A 16,356-nucleotide genomic window follows, 5' to 3' on the forward strand; every position below is an offset into this window, starting at 1 on the left:
AAGTAGTTCAAGTTGTCGAGAAACACAAGTTTGCCAACGCGCATTGTGATGATTTTAGTGCCGTTCATTATTAAAGACGGGAGCTGCGTTTTTTTCTCCTCGATGAAGTAGCGCAGGATAAACTGGGCGTCGAAACCACCGGCGTTATGGGCTATTAAAAATATGTGAGAGAAGTTCGGCATACTCTGTATGGCTAACTCCACAAGTTGACACACAGGGTTCGTCCTAAATATAAACTCGTGATCCCCGCAATGCTCGCACGGCTCGTCTATAGAAGCATTATCGCAGCACTTGGTGCAGACACGTTGAGCTACGCAAAGATTCGGTTCGTGAACGCGCGTTGTAGAATCACCTTTTACAGGGGTACACTGCTGCGTTTCAAAATCATAGAATATGAATATGTTCTCTTTTGGCCTCTCATCGACGCAAATAGGCCTCATATAGCACAGGCTATTATAGGGGTGCCGCGATTTACACGTTTTACAGAAACCCTCCCCGCACACATGCGTCTTTTTCTCTAAAGGTCTTATCGCGCGAAAGCAGTTACGGCACGTAACTGCTTTCAAGGGATTCAGTGCAGTGAAAATTCTCGTGACTGCGGCACGTGGTCGCGCGCGCGCGAGCTCGGTATCGACCTCCGCTTTGTGCGGATCTTCGTAGCGCTGTCTCCGTCTTTCATACAAAGCCTCCAGAACGTGCTTCGCTCTCTTCTGTCACATGGCAACAATTCTCTCGCCGGAACACTTCAATCCTTCACCGGGTAAGGCATCGGAGCTCCGTGACGTCACCGCTCTGGTTTCTCACTTCGCGAGAGAGCATCAAGTAGTAAGTACTGACCACTCTCGCACAATTTCAGTGCTTCATCTATCGGTTCTTTTCGATCGAGCCCACTGATTCACCGGAGCGATCAATGATTGACTCTCTCTAAAGACTTTTGTTGAAAATTTTTGGAAATTTTGCGCGAGTGTTTCGCCGCGGCATTTCGGACACTTCCGCGAGTGATTCCGCGCGATTTTCAAAAAATTTTCTCGGTTCAATTTTCAGACTTTTGTTTTCGCGATTGTTTCGCCTCGCTATTTTTGGAACTTTTTTCGCGAGTGATTTCACCGCGATATTTGGACGCTTCGCGAGTGATTTCGCCGCGCTTTTTTGGACGCTTCGCGAGTGATTTCACCGCGATATTTGGACGCTTCGCGAGTGACTTCGCCGCGCTTTTTTGGACGCTTCGCGAGTGATTTCGCCGCGCTTTTTTGGACGCTTCGCGAGTGATTTCGCCGCGCTTTTTTGGACGCTTTGCGAGTGATTTCGCCGCGCTTTTTTGGGCGCTTTGCGAGTGATTTCGCCGCGCTTTTTGGACGCTTCGCGAGTGATTTCGCCGCGCTTTTTTGGACGCTTCGCGAGTGATTTCGCCGCGCTTTTTTGGACGCTTCGCGAGTGATTTCGCCGCGCTTTTTTGGCCGCTTCGCGAGTGATTTCGCCGCGCTTTTTTGGACGCTTCGCGAGTGATTTCGCCGCGCTTTTTTGGACGCTTCGCGAGTGATTTCGCCGCGCTTTTTGGACGCTTCGCGAGTGATTTCGCCGCGCTTTTTTGGACGCTTCGAGAGTGATTTCGCCGCGCTTTTTTGGACGCTTCGCGAGTGATTTCGCCGCGCTTTTTTGGACGCTTCGCGAGTGATTTCGCCGCGCTTTTTTGGACGTTTCGCGAGTGATTTCGCCGCGCTTTTTTGGACGCTTCGCGAGTGATTTCGCCGCGCTTTTTTGGACGCTTTGCGAGTGATTTCGCCGCGCTTTTTGGACGCTTTGCGAGTGATTTCGCCGCGCTATTCTGGGCGCCTTCGCGAGTAATTTCGCCGCGGCATTAAAAAACTCCTCTCGGCCTTCTTCAAACATTGTCTCGAGTGTTGACATTATGACTACGGTTCAAGCCAAGTTTGACCGTCGCATCGCTGGACTCTACAGCACATTCCAGTGCATCATCGGCCTCGCTGAAAATGCGCAGGAGGCTTCCACCAGTAACACTTCGCGAGTGCTCGCAACAACGCGCCTGGAGCTTCTCGAAGCGGAATGGATACGGTTCAAATCGGAACATGCGGTCCTTCTCGACATGAATTGTGAAAATTTACAGGAACAGGCGTACTTCCGGGAGTCCGTAGAGGCTCAATGCCTTCAGGCTTACGAGACGGCTAAAGTAGCCTATCTCACGATTAAGGAGCATTACGACCGCACTGAACCTACCGGCGCACTTCTCGTCGACGTCTCAGCTGCAGAGTGTCAGGCCGCTCTTCGTCGGTCCCTTCCAGAGATTAAACTAAAAACATTTTCCGGAAAGTTTTCAAAGTGGCGGGAATTTCATGACATGTTCGTCTCCATGGTGGGTGAGAACACATACATCACCTCCGTTGAGAAAATGCATTATCTTCGAATTTCACTAAAAGGAGAAGCAGCTCAACTGGTGTCAAACCTTCCTATTTCGGCCTCTTCGTTCGCAGCAGCTTAGGATATTCTCGTTGAACGGTATGAGAACAAACGCCTCCTCATCACGGCTCAGCTCGACTGTTTGCTCGGCATCCCGAACATAACCACTCGGTCCGGTAAAGCTCTCAACAACCTTCTCAACACATTGTCTGAGGTCCTCCACGCCTTACAAGCGCTGGAGGTCCCCATTCAATCGTGGGACTGCATCTTGGTGCACATCGTCGCTTCAAAATTGGATCAACATCTTCGTGAACAATGGGAAGTCAAGCTCGGCGCTGCAAAAGAACCGGCAACTCTCCAACAACTTCGAGATTTTCTCAACACTCGGGCTCGAGCTCTGGAGAGCATCGAGATTCGTGTGCCTCAGTACTCTTCTCGGCAGTCTTCAACCGCAACGCCTCCACCGAAACCGGCCACTTCACGGATGTCCTCGTCATCGGGCGCCGTCAAGGCATATACAGCGCAGGTCCCTTCAAAGGGTCTCATCCCCACAACTGTGGATCACAAGGCCGCTATGGCATCCACGAAGCCTCTAAATCCAGGCGGTTCTGCAACCCAGTGTTGTCATTATTGCCTCAGCCAGCACTTCATAGCCAAGTGCCCCAACTTCAAGCAGCGGACCCCTCAAGAACGCCGGACAATCGCAGAACAGCGGCGATTGTGTTTCAACTGCCTCGGACCTCATTCTGCAGTAAACTGCAAGGTAACCGGCCGCTGTGCCGAGTGTGGTGGTAAGCACCACACACTCATTCACACCGGATCAATCTCGGCTACTCCTTCACCACCTGCCGGAGCTCCTCATCCGAAACCATCGGCATCTTCGTCGCCGAATGAGCCTCAGGCTTGACTCCTCCAGAGTCACCTATCGGATATTTCAAGAGGATCAATTCCAACGGGTACTTCGCGCGATAGCGCTCCGCTTTTCTCGGATACTTCTACACAAACGGTGCTTCCATCGGACTCTTTGAGCACCCTTCTAGCCAACGCAACCGTCGCCTCGTGCATTCGGCCGTCAGTGCTTTTGGCCACTTGCCTAGCGCTCATCACATCTTCAGCCGGTCTTACTTCTACCATTCGGATTCTCATCGATCCCGGGTCCGAACTTTCGTTCATTTCAGAACGCATAGTGCAATCGTTGCAGTTAAAGCGTCAATCGGCCTCATTAAATGTGTTAAGCCTCGGCAATCAACGGACTGGGCGCACGCGGGGAGTAGTCACCGCTCACCTCTCGTCTCTTCACAACTTCTCGGCTTTCTTCTCGGCCACTGCCTTCATCCTCCGGGTTCTAACCACGTCTCTTCCTTCATTCACATCAACAGAACGGCAATCTTGGCATCACCTCAACGGCTTGCAGCTAGCCGACCCGGATTTTCTTCAACCTCGGCCCATCGATCTGATTATCGGAGCCGATTCCTACGGCAAACTCATCGAATCAGAAGTCATAAAAGGCCTTCCCTCTGAACCAATCGCGCAACGAACGCTGTTCGGATGGATCGTCCTCGGACCAATATCGGACACTACCGCTACTTCGGCATCTCTTCATCACGCCTCAATCGAGGATGACGTATCCCTTCAACTTCGGAAATTTTGGGAAATGGAAGAACTTCCGTCAGATTCTGCTTCAACTCAAGATGAGGATACGGAATTTTGCGAGCAACATTTCAAAAACACACATAAGCGCGACGCTTCGGGCCGCTACACTGTTCGGCTCCCCTTCAAATTGCCTCCAACGTCACTCGGAGACTCCTTCTCGGCCGCTTCCCGATCACTTCACCGACTTCGAGCTCGGTTGGCTGAAGACGAGTATATCAGCCAGCTGTACAAGGAATTTCTTCAAGAATACGAGGCTCTTCATCACATGATTCCGGTTTCCGACGTAAGACCGACGAATCCGTGCTTCATCCTTCCGCATCGCGGAGTCGTGCGTGAGCACAGTGTCACCACAAAACTCCGCGTAGTTTTCAACGGGTCGTGCAAAACTAACACCGGTTTCTCGCTAAACGACATACTTCACACCGGGCCGAAGCTTCAACAGGACATTTCCGATGTACTTCTATGGATTCGGCAACATCGGTTCATCTTCGCTACGGATATTACAAAAATGTATCGGCAAATCCTCATACACCCGGACGATCAAGAGTTCCAACGGATTCTCTGGTTCGATTCAAACAACGAGCAGATCAGTTATAAACTCACAACCGTAACATACGGTTTGAGTTGCGCCTCGTATTTGGCTATTCGGGTAATGCTTCAACTTGTCGAAGACGAAGGCCATGAGTTCCCTCTGGCCGTGCTTCCGCTAACTCAAGGACGCTATGTCGACGATATTTTCGGCGGAGCTGATTCTGTCTCAGAGCTTCGAGAAATCTCTCTTCAACTGGAAAAAATTTGTGCCCGCGGTTGCCTTCCCCTTCAAAAATGGACTTCGAATTCACCAGCGGCTCTTCAACATCTAGACTCTTCAGCCTTACAACCTGAAGCAGTCTCGATTAATTCGGAGGATTCGACGACAAAGCTTTTGGGGCTAGTTTGGGATCCAATCAAGGATGTGTTCCGGTTCAATCTTCAGGCAAACTTCTCCTCAGCAATCACTAAGCGGATCGCACTCTCGGAAACTGCTTCATTATTCGATCCCCTTGGGTTTATTTCTCCAGTGATCATTACTACCAAAATCTTCATGCAGGAGCTCTGGCTCGCAAAACTGCAGTGGGACGATCTTCTTCCGGAACGACTTCAACTTCGGTGGTGGCAATTTCGCGAAAGTCTAAGCGATTTGCCCCTCATTTTGATTCCTCGGTGGCTACATTCTTCTCCAACGGACTCGGTCGAGCTTCATGGGTTTTCTGACGCTTCGCAGCTCGCCATGGCTGCTGTGGTCTATCTTCGATCATCTTCTCCGGACGGCTCGACGTCAGTCAGGCTCATCTCTTCGAAGACAAGAGTAGCTCCTCTAAAACGGCTGAGTATTCCTCGCCTCGAGCTTTCGGCTGCTCTTCTTCTGTCTCGGCTTATTTCATACGTCCAGAAAATGCTCCCCCTAAACGGCGCGCCTGTCTATCTCTGGACGGATTCATCGGTTACTCTCACCTGGGTCTCTTCGCAACCAGCTCGCTGGAAAGACTTCGTCCGGAATCGAGTTTCACTCATTCAAGACCTGACTTCAACGGCGAAATGGCGCTTCATTTCGGGAAAGGAAAACCCAGCGGACTGTGCTTCGCGAGGACTGACTCCTCTTCAGTTGTCCAAGAATTCTCTCTGGTGGTCCGGTCCCACTTGGCTAATGAACACTTCGGAAAACTGGCCGGCACAGCCACTAAATCTTCCCACGGACGCTCCACTTGAGCATCGGCCCGGCTTCAGCTTCACTTCAAATCTCGAGCCAATAGGCGAGATTTGGGATCTTGTTCATCGGTATTCTTCATTGACACCACTTCTTCGAATCACGGCAATGTGTCAACGGGCTCTTCATCGATTCAAGCGCTCCTCACCGGTTCGGACGGACATACAGCTTACTCCAGACGATCTTGAACAAGCAAGACTCTTCTGGGTACTACATATACAATCGGCTCATTTCGCTGCGGAACTTCGGTCAATCTCAAACGGAAATTTTTTGACACGGGGTCATTTCCTGTCGGCCTTGACTCCCTTCATCGATTCGCATGGAACTCTTCGCGTCGGGGGACGCCTGCAGCATTCCAGTCTAAACTTGGAAGCAAAACATCCGGCTATCCTTCCACGTCATTCGACATTCACGACGCTCGTCATCGCTGACGCGCACCTCAAGACTCTTCACGGCGGAACTCAATCGACCTGTACTCTCCTTCGTTCCAATTACTGGATCGTCGGAGGTCGAGCACCAATAAGATCATTCATTCTTCGCTGCGCTAAATGCGTTCGGTTTCGAGGACTTCGAGCTCAACAGCTCATGGGGCAACTTCCGATCAGTCGTGCTACTCCTTCTCGGGCATTCCTTCACACCGGACTTGATTACGCCGGACCCTTCACAGTAAAAACATGGCGAGGCCGGAATACGAAAACATACAAAGGATATCTGGCCGTCTTCGTTTGTTTTTCAACGTCAGCTGTTCACTTGGAACTGGTGACAGACTACACTTCGGATGCCTTCATCGCTGCCTTTCGGCGGTTCACGAGTCGTCGAGGCATTTGTCATACGCTCTATAGCGATTGCGGGACGAACTTCATCGGAGCTGATGCCCAACTTCAAGGACTCTTCAAAGAAAGTGCGGCAGAAATGTCACACATAATTTCTTCGCTGACTAACATCGGAACTCGGTGGTCCTTCAATCCCCCCTCGGCTCCTCACATGGGAGGAAAGTGGGAGGCCGCCGTCAAATCGGCAAAACATCACCTTCAACGGGTTATCGGGGACTCAGCACTTACGTATGAAGAATTTACAACTCTTCTTACGCAAGTCGAGTCAGTGCTAAATTCACGTCCGCTGGGCGCCATGTCAGACGATCCGGATGACTTCTCTGCCCTGACTCCTGGCCACTTCCTCATCGGCGAGGCCCTAAATTCAGTTCCGCAACCTTCGCTCACTTCAACTCCGGAGCTAAAACTTCCGCGCTGGGCCCAAATTCAACGGAGATTCCAGCAAATTTGGCAACGCTGGTCATCGGACTATCTTCAACACGGTTTAGCCACTTCCAAGTGGAGACATCCTCGGAACGAGATCCAGGTTGGCTCCCTGGTCCTCATCACGGACGAACGACTTCCGCCTTCAAAGTGGCCGCTCGCCAGAGTGGTTTCACTTCATCCAGGGGAGGACGAACTCACCCGAGTCGTCACACTTCGCACGGCGTCATCCACCTTCAAGCGGCCAATTTCAAAGCTCTGCATTCTTCCGGTTACTTCTTCGACAACATCGGTTGCCGAAGGCGGGGAGTGTGTTCAGAAAAGGGCATAGTTCGCCGTTCTCTCGTGGGAGGCCCTCAGTCGACGGTCGGTCTCTCGCTTGAGCTCGGCGTCGCTTGAGCTCGGCGGTGCTGTGCACCTCTGCGCGCGCTCCCCTCCCTCGTGCTTCGCGTGCCGGTAGTTGCCGGCGCCTTCTTCTCTCTCTTCTACTCGGGACGTTGCGTAAGACGCCACGTGCTTCTGTCTTTTCTAAATTCCTTTCGTGTCTTCTACCATCAAAATTTCTTGAAGTGTCCGGCTTAATTTCGCGATTTACGCCCGCGGTGTTGAAACGTTCGCTTCAAGTTGTTTTCGGGCTTTTCTAAGTGTTTTTTTTTCGTTCTAACTTCGGAATTCTTTCGCCAACCGGCTTTCTTCGAACACATCGCCGCCATCTTGGCCACCTGTAGACTCTTCGAAACATTGTGAACTCTTCAAAAAATAAAACCTGTGATATTTTTGTTATATTTTTACACGGAATTCCTTCGCTTTCAAGTTATTTATTTTTCTTCACCCGGCAATACAATTCCATCCACGATCCCAACTCACACACCAGGAGATATTCCTTCAAAAAATTACACCCTGTGATTTTCTAAACATTGTTCCCCAAAAAAATCGCGGTTACATGTCTCGCATCTGATCGCGGCAGCTGCTCCCAGAGCGCAGGGCGGTGCTTGAAGGCAGCGAGGGCATTTCTTTTTTAAACATCTATGATCCCGACGAGAACGGGCGTTACAGATTGCGCAGAAGTTTAAGCTGCCTACAGCACCACGCAGATTCAAGATAGGCTGGAAATGATGCGACCGCTCATAATACAGAATGTATAACGTGTGCCGGACTGAGCCTACTGTATCCATAACCGTCTGTGTACCGTCAAACACCGGTCTTTCGCGTCGCCCCAAAGTCAAAAACTCGAAAACCACGATAGCTAACCCCTCGCGAGCCAAATAATTCTGGTACATAGCAATTTCGCGCATACCGCAGCCAGCGGGCTGTATAACAACATTTGCGCTTCTCGTGAGCTCAAGCGCCGCCTCTTTTTGAAGCGACCCGTTAATCTGTCGTATACGCTGCCATCTAGAATGCAGAGCCCCTGAGCGTATCTCACCCCTTTCCGCGTACGCGCGTGCTGTTACTAACGAGCGCGGTAGACACAGATTGTCGGTATTTCGAATCGTTAAAATTGATTTTTTAGCAACGCCCTCGTGTGTCAAACCTTTTCGCCCCCTACCCTCCAAACCTTTAACGATACATACTTTTATATGGAAAGAATCATTAATATCCAGAGACGCTGCACTTTGAGCTATGTTTGTTATTAATTGCCAGATATCTACAAATGTATAGGCGCGGACAGGGCGGAATGAAAGCCAGACGGGGCCGTGCGCTAAGCAGCTCGCGGAGAACGAGATCCCCGCGTAGTCACCACCCTCACAGTGACTCGTGAGATGCGTCAGAAGATCGCGGAATGCTCCTTCAAGCCATGTTGTCACGTTTGCGCCAGCGTGAGGCTGGCGGATACGCAATGTTATCTCCCGACCACGTAGTTGAAAACGTTTGAAATAACGGGCTGTATCGTGCGTGATGATGATCCGCCCTCCCGGGGGTTGCACATCCCCGAAAGTCTCGTTCCCCTGTGTATTGCGTGTTCTTCCCCCGCCCGTTTGTATATCTGTAATCAAACAAAGGCGTGAGTTATAGAGTAGAGATCGCCGATAAAAAGGCATATTGTAACTTTAGTGTACCTCGTACTAATCGCGGTACGCCTATAACGAGATAGCTGACGAGTCAGCTGACGAGTACCCTGTGGTAAATATAATAAAACCTTTTTAAACATATCCTGTATATACCGCAAGGGCTAGAGATAAAGAGAGAGAAAGCGCGCGAGTGAGGGAGAAAGAGAGAGAAGACGTTATTATTTCTTTACCTGAATCACACTCCATCAGCTCTTGAAACCATAGGCCGAAGCGTCTAGCTTCTAATCGCTCCTCGTTTAGACGTTCCCCCTCCTCCTCCTCCTCCTCCTCCTCCTCCTGTCGAGCATCCATCGGATACACCCCCAGCTGATTCTCGGGCTGTACGAGGTCATCTTCCTGCTGACGCTGGTGGTGATACGATGGACCCGCTATCGCTCCGTCGTCATCGTTTGCTCTGGCTTGCCGGTACACAGCTGTTTGGGTTATTTCATAATTTCTGTTTATTAACGCGGTTTATTTTTATTTTATTATCATTGTACGACTATGCTTACCCAGTATATCAGACCGATCGCTAAACATCAAGGAGGGGTTGAGAATAGTCGACGCCTCGTCGTCATCAGACTCTGGTTGCAGCGGTATCGGTTCGGCCGATGCTGCCGAGGTGCTCGCCCTAGGCTCTTCCTCAGCCCTCTCCTCATACTGCGGTTCTGAAAAAAAATACCGCCCCAGTAGTTTTTATGTCTAAAAACGAAAATCGAGGATAATAACGTCAAAACAGAGCTGGATACGCACGGTAGAGGGCGGTTTGATGCTCTGCTTCCTCCACAGCTCTCGTCGCCTCAGCGAGAGCCTCTTCTTCTTCTTCATCGCTCACCGCGTCGTAAAACTGTCGATGGCCTATGGTGAAATCCAGCGGTATCGGCTCGGCCGGGGCTGCCGAGGTGCTCGCTCTAGGCTCTTCCCCTACCCCCTCCTCATGCAGCGGTTCTGAAAAAATACCACCCCCCAGTAGTTTTTATGTCTAAAAACGAAAATCGGGGATAATAACGCCAAAACAGAGTTGAATACGCACGGTAGAGGACGGCTTGACGCTCTAGATCCGTTTCCTCCGCAGCTCTCGTCGCCTCAGCGAGAGCCTCTTCTTCGTCACTCCCCGCATCGTAAAACTGCCGATAGCCTATGGTAAAAATAACTGCTGTATTGCCAACCGCCAACAACAGTGATTTATCGAGCTAATGGTACTTACATCTGATTTCATCGACAAGGCCTCTTACGCGGGGAGCTTCTAAAACACCGCGGCGCTGTAACTCCTCATACACAACACCCAGCACTCGTTGACCACTTAATATGCCTCTGTTATAGGCCACCACTAGAGCGCGTAAAGGGGCCCACCAGATCACGTATTTAAGTCTGTTCACGAGTCGATCACCCGATAAACGCAGCAGCTCGTAACACCATAGATCATTGCACCGACGTCTCAGCTGAGCGCTATGCGGTTTTGTTAGACGTAAAAGACCCAAAATACAAGAACGCACTGATTCATCCGACATTGTAAGGGGTAATCGTTAAATACCGCTCTATATGACGGTTGAATCGCTACTGACATATCTCGAGCGAGAAGATAGGTGTGAATCATAATTAAAATGCTAGCGATATTTTTTTTTTTTCAAGACGGCAAAGGAGCAGTCGCTGAAGTTTTACAGTACTCTGCATGGTCCCCGGTGTTTGCATGAAAAAGCACGCGCACGAGTGAGACAACTTTGTTTATGCCTGTGCATGCATATTTCCGAGCATATTGCTCCATCTCCTGTATAGCATCTTCTCCCGAAGACCGAGCTGTGTCTTTAGCCCCCGGAGATACGTCCTTCATAAGTGAATCGGTTGAATCCGCAAAAATAGCATATAATAAAGAATATATATCGGTGGGGTTTGTTTAGAGGTATCAAGAGGCTGCAGCCGTATGCGTCGTTTTGACAGCTCTGTATAAAGCATCGCGTCTCACGGGAGAGCGAGAGAGAGGTTTGCTCGCTAAAGGATCAGTGTGATGAGAGCGAGCGAGACGGTATATGGTATCACTGCTGCAGCTTTGAAGCGCTGCGCCTCTACACCTAGCGAAAGAGCAAGTGAGAGAATGCACAGTGTCGCGAGTGTGAGCGAGAGGGCATATGCTGTTGCTGCTGCTCTCGCGCTCGTGCGCTTCACAAGAGAGAGTGAGCGAGAAAATGTATCATGGCTCCAGGTGTGGGCGAGAGGCTGTGCTCTATCCTCGTTACAGCTCTGGAGCGCTCGGCCGATGCACGTGCAATTCTGATGACGCTGCACGGCGGCGTCGCGAGAGCGCACGCCGCCGTGGATCGGGGACAGAGAGAGACGCGTCACCCTGGTGAGTTTTTCGATATATATTTTTTATTTTATTTTTATTTTTTATTTTTTCTTTTTATTTTTTTTTTGATTTTTTTTTTATCCATTTTAAAAATAAAATTAATATGTATAGAGAAAAAGAGATTTTTTTATTTTATATTTTTTTACAAATATAAAATAAAAAAAAATAAAATAAAATAAAAAAAATTTTTTATTTTATATTTTTTTACAAATATAAAATAAAAAAAAAATATACACCGGAAAAAACGATGGTGCACTATGACGACGCGCTCACCCCCTCCGCCCACCCGCAAACCTCTCGCCCACTACGCCGGCCGCTCGGCCTAGTGGGGGAAAGGAGTGGGGATAGGAGTGGGGATAGGAGTGGGGGTCGCCATAGTGCACCACCTATTACTGATATTTTTGTGTCGCAGCATGTGTGCCAATCATTTTAATTTTTTACTCCAACCGTAACATGTAATTTCAAAAATTCATCACAATAGTTTTCAGCTTTACTATTTAACTTAATTTTCCTTTTTCTAAATTCCATGCTAAATTTCTTAATTTCTAAATTTATTTCTAAATTATCCTGAAGTGAAATGTTTTCCTCCACAACCAATGCAGGTACCTTAATCGTCTTTGATTTCCGTTGCTCTGTAGAATTAAGTACGCTCAGTTTTTTTTGCTTCTTTGAGTTCTGACACAATAAATGTTTTCGGGTGCCTTTTTTTCTGCAACTATCAAACTGTAGATAATTGGATCTCAGCGGCCACTTGCAAACTTTGGAAATATATTTCATCGGGGGCATGTTTTGGATGACACGAAAACGTCTAGATTCAGAATGCTAAAGCGACATTTAAAAATGGCTAATTCTGTTGGATTTGTTGTGTCTTGAATTTGATCTGTCTTTCCTCTTCTCCTTTCTTTTTTCTAACGTTATAAGCCAGAAATCACATCTCAGCCCGCAACACGCATTGCTACATGCTCTTGAGTCCCCAATGGACAAAACATATTAGGGTACAAGGAAAAAAAGCGCCAAAGTTCAAGAACAGACCTGTGACGAAATATTTCCAGTAAAATTTTGACGCAAAATAGGTCCTTTTTCGTGAAAACTAGCGTTATAAGCCGAAAATCATATCCCGGCCTCCAACCCGCTTGCGACCGGGCGCTTGGGTTTCTAATTGACAAATCATATCAAAGTACAAAGAAAAAAATTGCCAAAGTCCAAGGACAGACCTGTGACGAAATATTTTCAGTACTATTTTGACGAAAAATAGGTCTTTTTTCGTGAAAACCAACGTTATAAGACGAAAATCATAAATAATCCATAGAAATTCAAACTAAAATCCTATAGTCAACTGAAAATAAATAAGGAGCTTTTGAGAAAAAAGACGTGATATCAAACCATAAACTTCCCCTAGGAAAAAAAAGGTTGGGACAAGTACATTGATGGTCCCTCGTTTGCTGATAATTCCATCCATAAAAAAAAACTTAAAAAAATTTTTTTTTAAATTGTAAAAAAAATTATTTTCAAAAAAAAATAGAGAACAATTCGAAAAAAATTTCACAAATCTTGAAAAAATATTATATTAAAACAAAAACTAATCTGTATTGTAACGAAACGCTCTTGCCGACCTGGCCTGAACGCCGCCACACGTCGGTTCGAGCAACCTAAATAATAAGGAGCAGGTATGAAGGAAAACGCGGAAACCAAGAATTCTTGTTGAAAATTAAAATAATCAAATTTATTCAAATAACTGATTGAATTTTGACAAAAATAAAAAGCTTCGCGATTGCTTTTGATGATTAAAACAGTTTGGTTTTTTTTTTTTATATTGTCTTGCGTTGTTTTACCGGATCTGGCGAGAAAAAGACCCGAAAGACCCGAAAACGTTGCAAATTCTCTGTCTGAGATAATTTTTAATTTCTCAATTTTCGAATTTTAATTGTACAAAAATAATAATTAGAAATAAAACAATTTTAAAATTAATGGTCGCGTTCGTTCTAGTCTCTCGACACGCCTCGAGCTTAAAAACCTCTCAATTCAATGCTTCGAGCTATAATTCGTTTGACGCGGTTTTTCCGATGTCCTGTTACGCTTGTTTTCTCTAAAAAAAAATATAAATGAATCCAAGAGGATCTCTTCGCTTTTACAATTTTTCAATTTTGTTTTGACTCGATATAATTTTAACTCGATCTATCGCCTCTTGGATTTTTGTTAATTTTCTAATTTGCGTTAGGTCTCCGTACCCGGCCAACTCGGACAAGATTTTTATCAAATTTGAATTTAAAATTTTTATTAACCCAAAAAAAAAAGAATTTACAGCTCTGCTCTTAACGATCATAAAATGACAAAATAGAATCTACTATGGAATATGACAGGATAGCGTAGACCACAGGCTCTGGGATTGAAACGTCACCGAATCGCTCCGAGATCCTGTGCATCCACTAGGTTAGGTAATTCACCGTCCACGGGCTCTGGGATTGAAACGTCGCCGAATCGCTCCGAGATCCCGTGCAACGGAAATTTGGAAAAACTAAGAGTGGACCCTGGACTCTGGGATTGAAACGTCACCGAATCGCTCCGAGATTCCAGGCATCCAGGAAAATTTGGAAATTTTAGAGGTTAGGTGCGGACCCTGGACTCTGGGATTGAAACGTCACCGAATCGCTCCGAGATTCCAGGCATCCAGGAAAATTTAGGAAAGGAATTTATGAATTTTAGAGCAGAGTGCTTGGTCAGTGTTGTCAGAGAGGTCCGAGTTGATCCTTGAGGCAGGGAGAACTGAATGCCGAATGAGTCGCGCAGCGCTTCTTATACTCGTGTCCCCACCATAAAATTCTCGAGCGCCGAGAATCTCCGTTTTCGCTTGGTTCTGCGCACCTTTCTATTACGCCTACTCTGATTGGCCCGTTGCCATGATTCACGCTCGCCCGTTGGTCGAGCGGGCTAACATACGATGCGCGGACTACCGCTTTTTATGATTTACAGCTTATTCCGATGTTAAACAATAAAAACTTCAATTTGATCAATTATTACTCAATTTCTTCTTTAATTTGGCATTGTTATTTGTTTTAATATGATTCGTAAAATTATAATCGCTAAAAGTCACGTACGCGTCCTATAGCCCATTAACGCTCTGCCCGCGCATGCGTCGTAGTCGCTTTTCACATTTTTCATTATTACCTTAATTTTGTCACATTGATTTGACTTCAGATCATTTTTCTTAAACTCGTACTATTTTTCTGATGATTTTGATCATATTCACGTGCTCGGGCGACTTAAAATAAAAAAAAATACAAAAAGAATTAATCTCGATAAAATATCGCGCGGCGAAGTTCAGAGCGGCGCCGGTAGCCCCGCTCGGGCTCATGCCTACCGGCCTAAGATGGCCGCCATCTGTCAACAGCGACGAGCGTGGTCGCCGCGATGTTTTGTCCGCGATCTAAAGATCGCGGAGTTTCGTTCGTTTCGACGGGCTCGGGCCGTCGCGCGTGTGTTTCGCTACAAATGCCCCCCAGAACAAAAAAATCTAAGAATTAGAGATTTTTGTTCTCCAATCTTAGTTTAATAAGATAACAATTTAAAATGCTTAAAAATTTGAACATTCGGAAATCGGAAATGGAGTTTTTGAAAGGAAAAGCTGACGCCTTGACCCTGGGAATGGCTGGATTTGATGATTTCGATGTTCTCGATGTTCTCGACGTTTTTCGATGTTTTCGATGGTCTCGACGTTTTTCACTGATTTGGTGGATCGCCGAGAACACGTTCTCGTTGATAGGCATACCAATTACCAGCTGCTTTTTCTTCCTCTATCAGGTCCTGCATCTCCTCTGGAGAAATCATCCCGATGTCATCGTTTAAACAGCACTCGTATGTCCCTTCTCTCGCAAACTCTTCAAGAACGAGTCGATCCCCCAAGTTATCGTTGCGCGGCAGTGTGAATAACCGAACCTCATGTGCCTCCTTGGTAGGGTGTTCAGAAACAATCTGGATCTTGACTCTTTTCTCTTCCAAGGCCCGTTGGTAGTAAAGGCACACAGTTTCCTCCCATCGTTCTCCCAAAAATGGTTTAATTCCCGATAGGTAACCTCTCGATGAAAAAGGTGGAGCCACAAGGAACGCATGCGGAAGGGCACTCAAATCAAAAACTGGATGCATAAGCGTTGTCCCTCGATCGATGAATCTCAATGTGGCTTCACTGTCCTCGTATCCCATCAATTCCACGCGATGGGCTACACTGCCGATTTCCAAAGCGTAGTGATTTCCAATCTGATAACCTGGCCTTTGCATATGCCCCATTCGGTTGACGTGCGCCCCAAGCTCGTATTCGAAGTCGCACAGCTCCCAATATTTCGTTTTGGTTGTAAATGTGAAGTTCGTTGGATTTTTGAAATCCAAGATGATGCACTCCATGGTCCCTTCCCACGTACCAGGCCACGGAGAAGGCGTTGGTACTCCAGGGATGTTGTGGATTCTCATGTTGATGCTGATAAAGATGTTCGATGTTGCTCAGGATGAAAATAGCCGACTTCTCGACGTTGAATTCCCTTGAGTTGGCGAAGTCGTTCTGGATAATCAGGTAGACCTCTCGATGTTGCTAGTAGCTTGACTGGAGCTCTAATGATGCTCCGGAGCCCGCTGCTCCGACTCTTATACCCAACTTCAATCCCCACTCTTTTCACACTCCCCACTCTTTCAGTTTTCAGTCCATTTTACCCCCACTTCACTTCCACAGTCCTTCATTCGTCCATATTACCCCCACTTCACCTTTTAGTCCATTTTTCATTTTGATCAATCTTTACCCCCCTTTATTCCATTTCCGATTCCTTTTCTTATGTTTTTCAGTGTTGCAGGTAAGTACTTAATCTCTAACATTTGTAACTCTACAATGATTTCTAATAATTTTGT

At 47.3% G+C, this 16,356-nt stretch overlaps 1 protein-coding gene and 2 long non-coding RNA genes across 5 annotated transcripts in view; all 3 read right to left on the bottom strand.

Moving 5' to 3' along the window:
• The window catches only part of inaD (inactivation no afterpotential D), a 2,962,486-nt gene that overhangs the window by 228,229 nt on the left and 2,717,901 nt on the right, over window positions 1-16,356 (bottom strand). The gene's annotated exons all lie outside the window — the stretch shown is intronic.
• Window positions 7,882-9,386, bottom strand: LOC122416427 (uncharacterized). Its single transcript, XR_006262105.1, has 3 exons — window positions 9,314-9,386; window positions 9,132-9,190; window positions 7,882-9,058 (listed from the first exon to the last, which is right to left on the bottom strand). It is a non-coding gene; the product is annotated as an uncharacterized lncRNA (long non-coding RNA).
• Window positions 9,445-11,490, bottom strand: LOC122416430 (uncharacterized). The gene is made up of 4 exons (XR_006262108.1): window positions 10,156-11,490; window positions 9,876-10,070; window positions 9,635-9,790; window positions 9,445-9,556 (listed from the first exon to the last, which is right to left on the bottom strand). It is a non-coding gene; the product is annotated as an uncharacterized lncRNA (long non-coding RNA).

Source organism: Venturia canescens, chromosome 9 (genome assembly GCF_019457755.1).
Source record: "Venturia canescens isolate UGA chromosome 9, ASM1945775v1, whole genome shotgun sequence".
NCBI lineage: Eukaryota > Metazoa > Arthropoda > Insecta > Hymenoptera > Ichneumonidae > Venturia > Venturia canescens.